At 38.3% G+C, this 13,470-nt stretch overlaps 1 protein-coding gene across 1 annotated transcript in view; it reads left to right on the top strand.

Moving 5' to 3' along the window:
* The window catches only part of RNASE9 (ribonuclease A family member 9 (inactive)), a 67,087-nt gene that overhangs the window by 2,198 nt on the left and 51,419 nt on the right, over positions 1-13,470 (top strand). The gene's annotated exons all lie outside the window — the stretch shown is intronic.

Below are 13,470 nucleotides of genomic sequence, written 5' to 3'. Positions count from 1 at the left end.
ATTCCCACCAACAGTGCAAGAGGGTTCCCGTTTCTCCACATCCTCTCCAGCATCTATAGTCTCCTGATCATAAATCAGGTTTTTAATGTTTATTTATTTTTGAGAAAGAGAGAGAGCACAAGCAGGGATGGGGTAGAGAGAGTGAGACACAGAATTGGAAGCTGGCTCCAGGATCTGAGCTGTCAGCACAGAGCCTGGCGTGGGGCTCAAACTCATGAACCAAGAGATCATGACCTGAGCTGAAGTTGGAAGCTTAACTGACTGAGCCACCCAGGTGCTCCAATAATTAAATGGTATCTGCCATTATTATTTTCATTATGATTAGATCAGGGCACGGTGTTAAACATACAACTGAAGAAAAGCATTTACTATTGCTGAGAAAGGGTTTCTGTCTTCAATATGTGAAGAGTTCTGTCTATTTAATAAGTTAAAGATGAACATACCTGAAGAAAAATAAACCAGGGACACAGAAAATTAACAAAAGAAATAAATAGTCATTAAACATTTGGAGATCTTTTTTCCCCTTTCTTCTAAAGGTAATATAGATAAAAGCGGTGTGATATCATTGTTTACCTGCCCAATCAACAGAAATAACTTAAAATAATAACATAGTGGTGGCATAGGTACAGGAAAAGGGACAATTCTCGGGCACTCCTCCTGGGAAAACAAATTAGTACATTTGCCATCCTCTGGAGAACAGATAGAACTAAGCCCTATTCTAGTTTTCAGACTCTCTGCACATTTGGTTTCTTTAGTTCACTGATGACAATCCTCCTTCCTCTTATACATCCTTTAGGTAAGAGACTCAACTCAGTTAATTCTGGCCCTTAGGACTTTGAGTTGGGGATCTCCCCAGGCGCCTGAGTGGGCCCTGGGGCTTGTCCTACAGATGGTCAAAGAACAGGGCAGAACCCCAGGCATGAAAGCTCCAGGCTATGCTGCTTGGTTCACTTTCCTTGCTCTCCCCAGCTCAGGCTGTTCTGAGAACTCCATGTTCTTTCCAGGAACATGGGCTGAGCTTTCAGACCCATCCCATTAAACACGCCTTCTGAGAGCTCTCACGGCCTCAGGAAGCAGGGCCTGTCAGAGGAGGAATCAGCAGGGGTAGGAGCATGAGAGCAAGGTTGGGAGGCTGATCTCTTGGGAGATGCCCACACAAAGAGTGACCTACCTTTACTTTTCCCCTTCTGACACTCACCCCCCCCAGCCATCCCTTCCTCATCCTACATCCGTATTCTCTTCTCTTGCCCAGACTGTGCCTGCAACACACATCTCCTTTTCGCACCCTGTCGTGGCCTTTTGCTTTCTAGTTTCCTTTTAGGCTTTGCCCCACTTGACTTTATGTGTTCTCCGTGTGTCCTGCATTCATACTCACCCATCAGGTGTAGAGCGACAAGGGTTCTGGAATCAAGTCACCCATAAGACTTAGGCCACTATTCAATCTGTCATGGTTCCAGCCCCTGTGAATCTGGGGCTCATGGAGCACGTGGCTCTGAGTTGCCCAGGTGGAAAAGGACAAGAACAGCGTGAATTGATGAACTCACCCTGGGTACACATCGAGTCTTTTTAGTGGGTGCCTCAGCTAGTCTTCTAGCAACCTCCCAGTCTACTAAATTCCCCTTTGCCTTCCTTTAGAAAACACTGGAATTTCTCAACTATATTTATAAAACTCATTGTAATCATTTTAATAAACGACATATTTTTGTGCCTAACTGCCAGACAATACAGTCATGGTTGTGAACATCGCTCAGTGTGTGGCAAATTATATTGATGTAAATTTGTTTTTATCACACTTCAACAATCTGTCCATAATTTTTTTTTGTAGTTTTATTTCTCATGTCAGGCAGTCACCTGTCCATAAACTATAAAAGTTTAAAGGCATGTCTATGTAGGCCCAGACTGGTTGAATAGGCATTTGGACCTTGGGGAGAGAAATGTAGTGAGATTACAGTGACGTGGTCCATTACGGGGGCAGAGTAATTAGAGCAGTTAATGAGCAGAAGATATTTATAGGCAAGCAATTGAGAAATTTCCATATGTAAGGCTGTCCATACCAGCTGTTGTGGGGGAAAAAGCATAAATAAATGTACCCTTACTGCACAAGGTATTGAATACAGGACAGTAGAATAGTATCTTAAGAGGGAGACATATCTCTTTTGTCTAGGGTGATTAGTGCAGGGACCTGTAAAAGAACTAAAATTTTGAACTTGATGGATGATCCATTCAAATAGCTAAGATTTGGATAGGAGAAAAAAAAGTACTAGGAATGGGAAGTAACACATAAGTACAAGTAGGTGGAAAGATTGTTATAGACAGAGGAGTATTAGAATAATTTGTATGTTTTTTACCTACAAGATTGTGGTTGCTGAATAATGGTTCCCAAAGATGTCCAGGTCCTAATCCCTAGAACTGGTGAGTGTTACTTTATATAGCAAGAGACTTTGCAGATGTGATTAAGTTAAGGATCTTGAGATGTGGATTATCTGGGTTGCTCCTGAGTACAGTTGTAAGTGCCCCTGTAAGAGGAGCCTGCGGAGATTTGACTACATCAGATGAAGGCAATTTGACTGAAGCAGGACAATTGCAGAGCACTTACATGAGCTTGCAGTTGGGAAAGTCATGTAACACAAAGCCTATTTTATAAGAAAATGTTGAATATCTCATGAAATTTATTGAATACTGTACTGAAAGTAAAAACAGAATGCTTGGATGGGTACAGAATGCCCAGCATCACGAGAGTATATCGCATATCGCTAGGCAGCCCAGGAAAAGGTCCAAATTCAAAATTCAAAGTAGTTTCTACTGAATATGTATTGCTTTCACATCATCACAAAGTCAAAAAAATCATGAAGCCAAACTATCACAAGTAAAGACACAAAATAGATGAATAGTTGTCTAGGACTGGCGGGAGAATGGGGAGTGATGGAGGTGCACACGAGGGATCTTTGAGGGTGATGGGAATGTCCTGAGAGTGGATTATGAGACAATGGCACACCTCTAAGTTTACTAAAAATCACAGAATCGTGCATTTTAAAGGAGTGACTTTTATGTTATGTGAACTATACTTCAATAAAACTGCTAAGGAAAAACCCAAGGAATTTATTGTTGACACATTTTCCTGATCTCCTTCATCCATCCTAACAGCAAGTCCTGTGATTTTTATGTCCTAAATAACTTAAATCTATCATTTACCTCCATTTTGTTCTGCCCAATATTTTTTAGATTTTCTTTACTTATTTTGAGAGAGAGAGCATGTGTGCATGCAGAGGAGGGGTAGAGAGAGAGGGAGAGAGAGAATCCTAAGCAGGCTCTGTGCTGACAACAGGGCTTGATCTCACGACTATGAGATCATGACCTGAGCCAATATCGAGAGTTGGGTGCTTAACCGACTGAGCCACGCAGGTGCCCCTGTTCTGCCCAGTTTTTGTTTAAGATATTCCCAATAATTGCCTATCTGATTTCTTCTGGCACACCCTTGTGCCTGCCTAGCCGTTCTCTAGTGTGCAAACACAATTTTCTGCTAAAAATATAAATCTGTTCATGTCTACTTAAGTTGGGATTCTTTTCAGATGACATCTGGCCATTTACAAACACTCTACTTATTTTCTGTTGGGTGGCTGCTTTTTTTCTTTTAAACAAATAGGAAGTAATTTTCTTTATATATTACAGACATTGCAGGATAATTTATTAAGACACTTATTTGTTTACTTTTTTTTTTTTTGGTCCTTCTCTATGAGACAAAACCAATATAATCACTTTTCTCTTTTCCATTACCAAAAAAGTCAAGTTTTTGTAAATAAACCTTGTGGGTTATTAACATCTTTTGTATTTCAGGCCAGGTAACAGCAGTGAATAGTAATGAAGAGTGTGCTAGTCTCCCAGAGATTAATTTGAGTGTTAGGCCCCCTGAAGAAAGTATGGCCAAGAGTGAAAGAAGAGAGTACATTTCCTTGAAAGTGGATAGAAAGGAGAATTATCTTTGGGGATGGTGTATTTCCTGCAACTGAAAGAAAGTAGTGACCCAGTATTCATACAGCCCCCAAATGAGGAGATGTGAGTTGGCTGGATTCTAAGTTCAGAGGTGGCGTGTGGATTTTTTTTTTTCTTGTGCACTCTCAGGAGGATTCTTATTATATAAATGAACCAAACATAGCCACTGTATATAGGCCCTATGTTTACTTCTTTATAGCAAGTGGGATTCATAGGCTTAAAAGGTCACCAGTGTCAAATTCAAATTTTTACCCATCTGGTTGTCTTAAATGTCACCTTGGTAAGCATATTTTTTTGCCTTTTAGAGCATGTATACTTTGCATACCAATAAAACTACACCCAACATCTGCAAGCCACAGGGTAAAATAAGCCCTCTAGCTATAAAACAACAGCAGCAACAACAACAACAACGCCCAAGCTGCTGCTGCCCTTTGGAGCTCAAAGACTCCCCTTCATTCTGCAGAGCGCCATCTCTTAGGCACATAAGCCCCCCTCTTAATTCCCTCTCCCCTGGGAGTTTTCTTGCCCCCCCCCCCCCCCCCCCCAGCCGGCTTCCCTGCCCTGGCCTTAAGGATGGTGCCTCACCACCACCACATGGTGATGGTGGTCTCTGGGTGGTCTCCTGCTGCGAGGGACCTCACCCACACACCCACTTGCCAAGCGGCACCCAGATAAAGCTTGTGTGCTACTGCCACACTGTGGTCGTATCTTTTTCTTTCATCAGTCCCCAGATTCATCAGACTATAGTTCTCATCTTCATGCGGTGATCCTTGTTCCAACACCGCAGCCTCTGCCCAAGACTTTGTTTTTTTTCTCCCTGGCGACGGAATTCTAAGGGTGTGGCAAGTGGTAAGCCAATCGCCACTAAGACTTGTTATATTTCTTCACATTTTAACTTTTTATTTTTTAAAACTTTTTAATGTTTTTATTTTTGAGAGAGAGAGAGACAGAGCGTGAGGAGGGGAGGGGCAGAGAGAGAGGGAGACACAGAATCTGAAGCAGACTCCAGGCTCTGAGCTGTCAGCACAGAGCCCCATGCGGGGCCAAACCCACAAACCGGGAGATCATGACACGAGCCAAAGTCGGATGCTTAACCGACTGAGCCACCCAGGTGTCCCACATTTTAACTTTTTTAACACAGTTTTATTGAGATGTAATTGACATATGATAAACTGCACATATTTGAATTGTCTAATTTTGTAAGTTTTGACATATGTCTATGCCCATTAAATCATATCCAACATTTACCAAATTTCATGCCCTTTAGTTATTCCTTCTTCTCACCTTCCCTACCCCCAATCCCCAAGCAACCACTGATCTGCTTTCTTTTCACTACAGATTAATTTCCATTTTCTAGAGTTTTATAGAAATGGAATCATACACTATGTACTATCTTTTGTTTGGCTTCTTTAACTCAATTTAATTATTTTGAGATTCATCTATGCTGTTGTGTGTATCAATAGCTCATTCCTTTTTCTTGCTGGGTGGCATTTCATTAAATGGATATACTACAATTCATTTATCCATTTACCTAATGGTAGAAATTTGAGTTGGTTCTAGTTTTTGGTGATTGCAAATAAAGCTGCTGTGAACGTTCATGTAAAAGTCTTTGTGTGACCATACATTTCTTTTTCTCTGGAGTAAAACCTACTAGGGGAATGGCTGGGTCAAATGGTGGATGTGTATTTACCTTTCTAAAAACCTACTGAGCTGTTTCCAAATTTGTTTGTATCATTTTATATTGTCACCAGCACTATTAGGAGAAATCCAGTTCACCCTGACATTCTTACTGACACTTGGTAAAGTCAGTCATTTTCTATTTTTTTTTCAACGTTTTTAAATTTTATTTTTGGGACAGAGAGAGACAGAGCATGAACGGGGGAGGGGCAGAGAGAGAGGGAGACACAGAATCGGAAACAGGCTCCAGGCTCCGAGCCATCAGCTCAGAGCCTGACGTGGGGCTCGAACTCACGGACCGCGAGATCGTGACCTGGCTGAAGTCGGACGCTTAACCGACTGCACCACCCAGGCGCCCCAATTTCATTGTAACCATTCTAGTAGGTGTCTGGTGGTATCTCATTGTGGTTTTAAGTAGCATTTCGTTGAACATTAAGGATATTGAACAACTTTTTCATGTGCTTATTTGTTTGCCATCCATAGATCTTCTTTTCTGAAGTGCCTGTTAAAACATTTTCCTATTTTTTTATTGGATTATTTGCATTTTCATTGTTGCATATTCTGGATACAAGTCCTTTGTGTGTGTGTGTGTGTGTGTGTGTGTGTGTATAATGCAAATACATATGCATTCATATATATTATAATGCATATATATGTATATTTGTATATATATTATAATGCATATATGTGTGCATTTGTATGCATATATATATGGATTCATATATATTACAATGCATATAATTATAATATACATATATGTGCATTCATATATATTATAATGCATATATATATTCATTGCATCTAGTATGGATGTGTAGTGTTTATCAGTTTTCTCTTCAATACTGCTTTAACAGCATCCCACAAATTTTGCTATGCTATGTGATTCTTTTCAACAGTAGTCAGATCAAAATATTTTCTAATTTCCATTTTGATTTTATGTTTGTCCCATCGATTATTTAGAATTGGTTTGTTTAGTTTCCATATATTTTGAGATTTTTTAGAGGTCTTTCTCTTATTCATTTATAATTTCATTCCAATGTCAGAGAATATATTTTGTTTAACTTGGATCCTTTTGAGGTTATTAAGACTTGTTTCACGGCAGAAAATTTGGTGTATCCTGGTAAGTGTTCTGCAGGAGCTTGAAAAAATATGTATTTGCTTTTGTTGTATGGAATGTTCTATAAATGTAACTGGGGGTAAATTGGTTGTTAATTTGGTTCAAGTCCTCAATATTCTTGCTGATTTCCTGCCTACTTGACCTATCAGCTATTGAGAAATGGATATGGAAGCTCAAACTGTAATATATGGATTTCACTTCTCCTTATAGTTCTTTCTGTATTTGCATCTTGTAATTTGAAGCCCAATTTTTAGGGGCATAAAAATTTAGGATTGTTACGTCCTGTTGATTAATCGAACCTCATATTTGGAAATGACCCTCATTAGCCTTGGTAATATTCTTTGTTTTGAAATCTGCTTTATCTGATATTACTATAGCACTCCAGCTTTCTTTTGATGAACACTAGCATGGTATATGTTTCTACATCCTTTATTGTTACCTTCTTTATGTGTCTTCATATAAAGTGTATTTCTTGTAGACAGTATATACTGAATCTTGTTTGTTTTTTAAAATCCCAGTCTATTATTAGCTTTTAATTGGTATGCTAAGACCATTTACATTTAATGAGATTATTGATACAGTTAGTTGGAGTCTAACTCCTGCTATTTGTTCTATTTGTCCCTTCCATTTTTTCCTCCCTTTTTCTGATTTTGGGGCCTTCACTTGATTTAGGAATTTTTTTATGATTCCACTTTTATCTCCTTTGTTGACTTTTTAACTACAGCTCTTTGTTTTAATTCAGTGGTTGCATTAGGATATACAGTATATATCTATAACTTATAGCTTACTTTCAACTGATACTGTACTACTTCACTCAGTATAAAAACCTTATGCTAGTATACTTGGATTCCTCTCAGATTCTATGCTATTTTCATGCATTTTACTTTGGAATATGGTATAAATCCCATTATACATTGCTACTAGTTTTGGTTAGTCTGTTTTATTTTAAATAAATTTAAATTAAAAAAAAAAAAAGCAGGGCACCTGGGTGGCTCAGTCGGTTGAGCGTCTGACTTAGGCTCAGGTCATGATCTCATAGTTCGTGAGTTCAAACCCCACGTCGGGCTCTGTGCTAACAGCTCAGAGCCTGGAGCCTGCTTTCGAATTCTGTGTCTCCCTCTCTCTCTGCCCTTCCCCCACTCACACTTTCTCTCTCTCTCTCAAAAATAAATAAACATTAAAAAATAATAACAAAAAAATCATATGTATTTGCCCATTTAATTACCATTTATAATGTTCTTCATTCAAAAATAAATAAATATTAAAAAATAATAACAAAAAATCATATGTATTTGCCCATTTAATTAATTACCATTTACAATGTTCTTCATTCCTTTGTGGAGATTCACATTTCCAATTGGTATAATTTTCTCTTTGCCAGTTTACCTTCCCTGTTTGCTGGTGATTACTTTTTGTAAGCTCTGCAATCTAAGAATGCTTTTATTTTGCCTTTGTTTTTTAAAGATATTTTTACCAGGTATAGAATTTCTACCTTGACAACTTTCTTACTTTGAGTACTTTAATATTTTCCTGCTCTTTTCTTACTTACATTATTTCAGAAAAGAAATCTAACATCACCCCTCTCTTTGCTTCTCCAATCCTAGCATGCCATTTTTCTGAGGCTGCTTCTAAGGTTTCTTTTCATGACTAGGTCAGGGTTGTTTTCTTCCCAATTTGGTTATGATGTGCCTTGGTATGGTTTTCTTCATGTTTTGTGCTTGGAGTTCATTGAGCTTTTTTTGATTTGTGAATTTGTACTTTCCATCAATTTTTGAAAGTGTTTGGCTATTACTGCTTCTAATTTTTTTTCTATCCCCCTGCTTCTCCTTTTCAGAGACTCTAATTAATCATCTGAAGTCACTTGAATTCATTCTACAGCTTGCTGATGCTCTTTTCACTCTTTGTTTTGTTTTCTTGTTTGATGTTTCATTTGGATCATTTCTATAACCTTCAGATTCACTAATCTTTGTTCTGCAATATCTAATCTGCCATTAATCTCATCCAGTGTATTTTTCATCTCACACATTTTAGTTTTTATCTTTAAAAGTTTCAAAGTTTGATTTGTTTTTTTCTATTGTCTATGAATCTACTTAATTTTTTGCACAGAAGAAATCCAGTTATAATAATAATTAAAAAAATTTTTTTAATGTTTATTTTTTGAGAGACAGAGCATGAGGAGGGGAGGGGCAAAAAGTGGGAGACACAGAATCCAAAGCAGACTCCAGGCTCTGAGCTGTCAGCACAGAGCCCAACACAGGGGCTCAAACCTGTGAACCATCAGGTCATGACCTGAGCCGAATTCAAGACTCAGATGCTTAACTAACTGAGCCACCCCTTATAATAACAGTTTTAATGTCTTTATTCTATGCCTTCTTATGGCCAAATGCAATTGAATGATTATTCTCCTCAGTATGGTTTTTGTTTATCTGCTTCCTTTTTTAGTAATTTTCTAAAAGTTTTTATTGATTTATTTTGAGAGATAGTGTGTGTGAGTGGGGAAGGGGCAGAGAGAGGGAGAGAGAGAATCCCAAGCAGGCTCTATTCCATCAGCATGGAGCCTGACTCAGGGCTCAATCCCATGAACTGTGAGATCATGACCTGAGCGGAAACCAGGAGTGGGACGCCTAACCTACTGAGTCACCCAGGTGCCCCCAGGCTTAGCTATTTTTGATTGGATGCCAGATGTTGTGAATTTTACCTTGTTGGTTTACCAGGTAAGGATATTTTTGCATTCCTATAAATTCTCTTGAACTATTTTCTGGGATGCACATAAGCTATTCGGAACCACTCGATCCTTTTGATTTGTTAGGCGGGTACAGAGCAGTTGCAGCCTAAGGCTAATTATTGCCCATTACTGAGGCAAGACCTTCCTGAGTACTCTACCTAATATCCCATGCATCTTGACTTTTTCCAGCCTGGTTAGTGGGGTTAGGCACTATCTTCTCTGATCCTTTTAGGTAATTCTTTCCCCAGCCTCAGGTGGTTTTCTCCCACACTCATGATAAACAGTACTCTGCTGCATACTTGAGAGGAACCCTGTGCAGATCTCCACATTTCTGTTCAAGGCAGTTGTCTCCTTTCTAGTACTGTGTCCTGTGGACTCAAGTTTCTTGGCCTCCTTGTTTCCTCAGTTCCTCCTCCTCATCTCCTGTAGTTTTCAGGCTCTTCCTGTTTGCCAACCCTTCACTTGTGCCTGAAATCTCTCTCCAGGCAGTAAGCCAGGCAAATTGTAGGACTCACCTTGTTAGTTTCCTGTATCTCAAAGATCAGTATGTTTGGTTGTCTCATGTTAGTGTCTTGAAACTAATTTTTCCAGCATTTTATCAGTTTTAAAAATTGTTTCAGGTGGGAGGGTAAATCAGGTCCGTGTTACTCCATCTTGACTAGAAGATTATATTCATCCTTATGTATGCTTTCATTTTAAAACCAAATCTGGGGGTGTCTGGGTGGCTCAGTCAGTTAAGTGTCTGATTGTTGGTTTTAGCTCAGGTCATGATCTCATGGTTCACGAGTTCAAGTCCCATGTTGGACTCTGTGCTGACAGCGTGGAGTTGGTTTGGGATTCTGTCTTTCCCTCTCTCTCTGCTCCTCTCCCTCTCACTCTCTCTGTCTCTCTCTCTAAGTTAATAAATTTAAAAAAATTTTAAAGACCTATATGTTAAAAAAAAAAACACAAAAATTAGGGGTGCCTGGGTCGCTCAGTCAATTAACCATCTGACTTCAGCTCAGGTCATGATCTCACGGCTGGTGAGTTCTAGTCCTGCATTGGGCTCTGTGCTGACAGCTCAGAGCCTGGAGCCTGCTTCGGTTTCCATTTCCATCTCTCTCTGCCCCTCCAACACTTGTGCTCTGTCTCTATCAAAAATAAATAAACATTAAAAAAAATTAAAATTAAAATAAATAAATAAATAAAACCAAGTCTAGGGGAGCCTGGCTGGCTCAGTCGGTGGATCCTGCAACTCTTAATCTCAGGTTTGTAGGTTTGGGCCCCACGTTGGGTGTGGAGACTGCTTGAAAATAAAATCTTAAAAAAAAAAAAAACAAGTTTAAAGTGTTTTTGTCTAAACAGGCTCCTTAAAATTTTTGGAGATAAACCACCTCTCCTTGCTTTTCTAGTGAGAAGGTAGATCTATCATGGCAGAGTTGCACTCATAATGAGTTAATGATGCAAAAGCTAAGAAATATAGGAGTTTGATGAAGATCTCATAGGAAATAAGAATACTTTTGAAGGCATAGAGGAGCATTTTGCTTTTATTGCCGTAGAATATTGGGAAAGAGAGAAATTCTTTACAGCACAAGAAATTCTTTACCAAATTCTTTGGTAGCTCAAAGGGATGTCAATGGCTTTTGTGTTAAGTTTCAAAAATGTTAGTTGTTTAAAAGGGGAGGAAAAACAACCCTATGTTCCATATTAAGACAATTGATAACAGAAAGAGAAACTATGATGATAACAGAAAGAGAAACTATGAAACTATGATGATCAACACTCATGTACAAAATTGTAACTTTCTGTTTTACTAGGGCAAATGCAGATACTTTGATTTTCCTAACTATGTAGGAAAGGCAGAAGACACCTAAAATTGTAACAGAGGTAAATTGTGCTGCCACCCTTAAGAGCTAGGGTTTTGGTGCAGATACAATGGATTGAGAAAAGAAATTCATACTTTTCTTACACCTGAGTTTGAGAAGCACTTTCACACTGATCACATTTTCAAAGCACTTAAAAATTTTTTTGAACATTTTTAATCTATTTTTGAGAGGCAGAGAGAGAGACAGAGCACTAGCAGGGGATGAGCAAAGAGCGAGATGGAGACACAGAGTCTGAAGCAGGCTCCAGGCTCTGAGCTGTCAGCACAGAGCCCAACGTGGGGCTGGAACCCAGTAACCAACCGTGAGATCATGACCTGAGCTGAAGTTGGACACTTAACCAGAGCCACCCAGGCACCCCCAAAGCATTTTTTTTCCCAAGCTGTTGCTGGTTTTTGAAGTTTATTTTTTTGGTGTCTTCTGCTATTAGAGATCATTGTCATGTTATTTGTTTTGGGGTCAGATTTTCTTTGTACTCATGTATACAGGTATGTAATTCAGTCTATGCATGTGTAATCAAGCTTTTCAATAATTCAATAATTTTCTTTGTGGCTGTGCTCTTGTTTGGTTTAAGAAAGACATCACTAGCTCCAAAATTGTGAAAAATATTCTACTATATATACTTGTATCATTATAATATCCTTAATGTTGTTTTAAAAATATTACTTTGACCTCTAGTCCATCATACATGGAGGAATGTGTGTGTGTGTGTATGGGTGGGTGGGTGTGAACACTGAAATCTGTTTTTCTTTCTTTCTTTCTTTCTTTTTCTTTCTTTCTTTCTTTCTTTCTTTCTTTCTTTCTTTCTTTCTTTCTTTCTTTCTTTCTTTCTTTCTTTCTTTCTTATAATCTCTACACCCAATGCAGGGCTCAAACCCATAACCCCAAGGTCAAGCAAGAGTCACATGCTCCACTGACTGAGCCAGACAGGTTCCCCTATTTTTTCTTCATATAGAACCCACTGTCTCACTGGGCTTTATTTTCCTTTTCCCTGGCAAAATCTATGAAATATTCTATCCTAATATATTCTATGCTTCTATTTTCCTGTTATTTCTGATCACTGAGAAGGACCAAATTATGAGATCAAGCCATATCAGTGGTGATATCTTAGTCTGTACCTGCTAAACTCACACTGACATTACAGAAAAAAAAAATAGCAGATATCAATGTAACAAATCTCAAAAAAATTTTTTTTATATAGAATCATACAATAAAAAAGCTAATTAAGGCATACATAAATATAAACTTGCAGGAAACTGCAAACAAATATGAAGAGATTTTTGTCATCCCGGAGCTGGCTTGACTCCATTTTTGCAATATAAGATGTCAAAATTACACTATATTTGTGCTCTGAAGATTGATTGTCAATTATTGAGTAACTCTTATTTTGCGTACGTCTATTAAGATCTGGTTTTGGACACATGTTCTTAAATATGAAGTGCCAGTATCTCAAACTGTCACATTTGATATCAGTTAACTTCCACTTTTGCATCAGGAAAAGTCAGTTCCTTTCTGTATTCTGTGTCTGTGAGCTCAAATATTCAGGTCTTTACTAGGGCCTGGGACCTAGTAAATGTCTTGAACAAAAGATGTGCATTTCAGGGAAGTCACTGATCCTCTTAGGACCTACGAAAATCACATTTTTCTCTAGATTTTCTCAACCTGACACCATTCTCAGTTTGGCTAGGGGTGTAAAGGTCAGAAGCATAAATATTGCCTCAAAATGTTTAAGCAGAGTCTAAATTTGAGGTTAGCTAAAACCTAGATTTTTCTTATGGAATTCAACGAAGAGATATTCTGGGATTTACTCATAAAGGTAAGTTGAACTCTAAAGACTGAGTTTTTATCTTTGCTTAACCACTCAAACTAAGGAACTGACTCTTCCTGCTACTGAGCAAAAGTGGAAGTTAACTGATATCAAATGTGGCAGTCTGAGAAATTGGCACTTCATATTTAAGAACACGTCCAACACCAGATCTTAAAAATCCATTTCATAAGTGACATTTCTTAGAACTAACTTATTTTAAATTTGAAAAATAGATAGCTTTAAAGACAACAATAAGAAATCAACCATTCAGAAATAACAGTTTATTGAGGTT

This window comes from Acinonyx jubatus, chromosome B3 (assembly GCF_027475565.1).
Source record: "Acinonyx jubatus isolate Ajub_Pintada_27869175 chromosome B3, VMU_Ajub_asm_v1.0, whole genome shotgun sequence".
Taxonomy (NCBI): Eukaryota; Metazoa; Chordata; class Mammalia; order Carnivora; family Felidae; genus Acinonyx; species Acinonyx jubatus.
The sequence above is the reverse complement of the archived record's forward strand: the minus strand, read 5'-3'. Positions and strand labels throughout refer to the sequence as shown.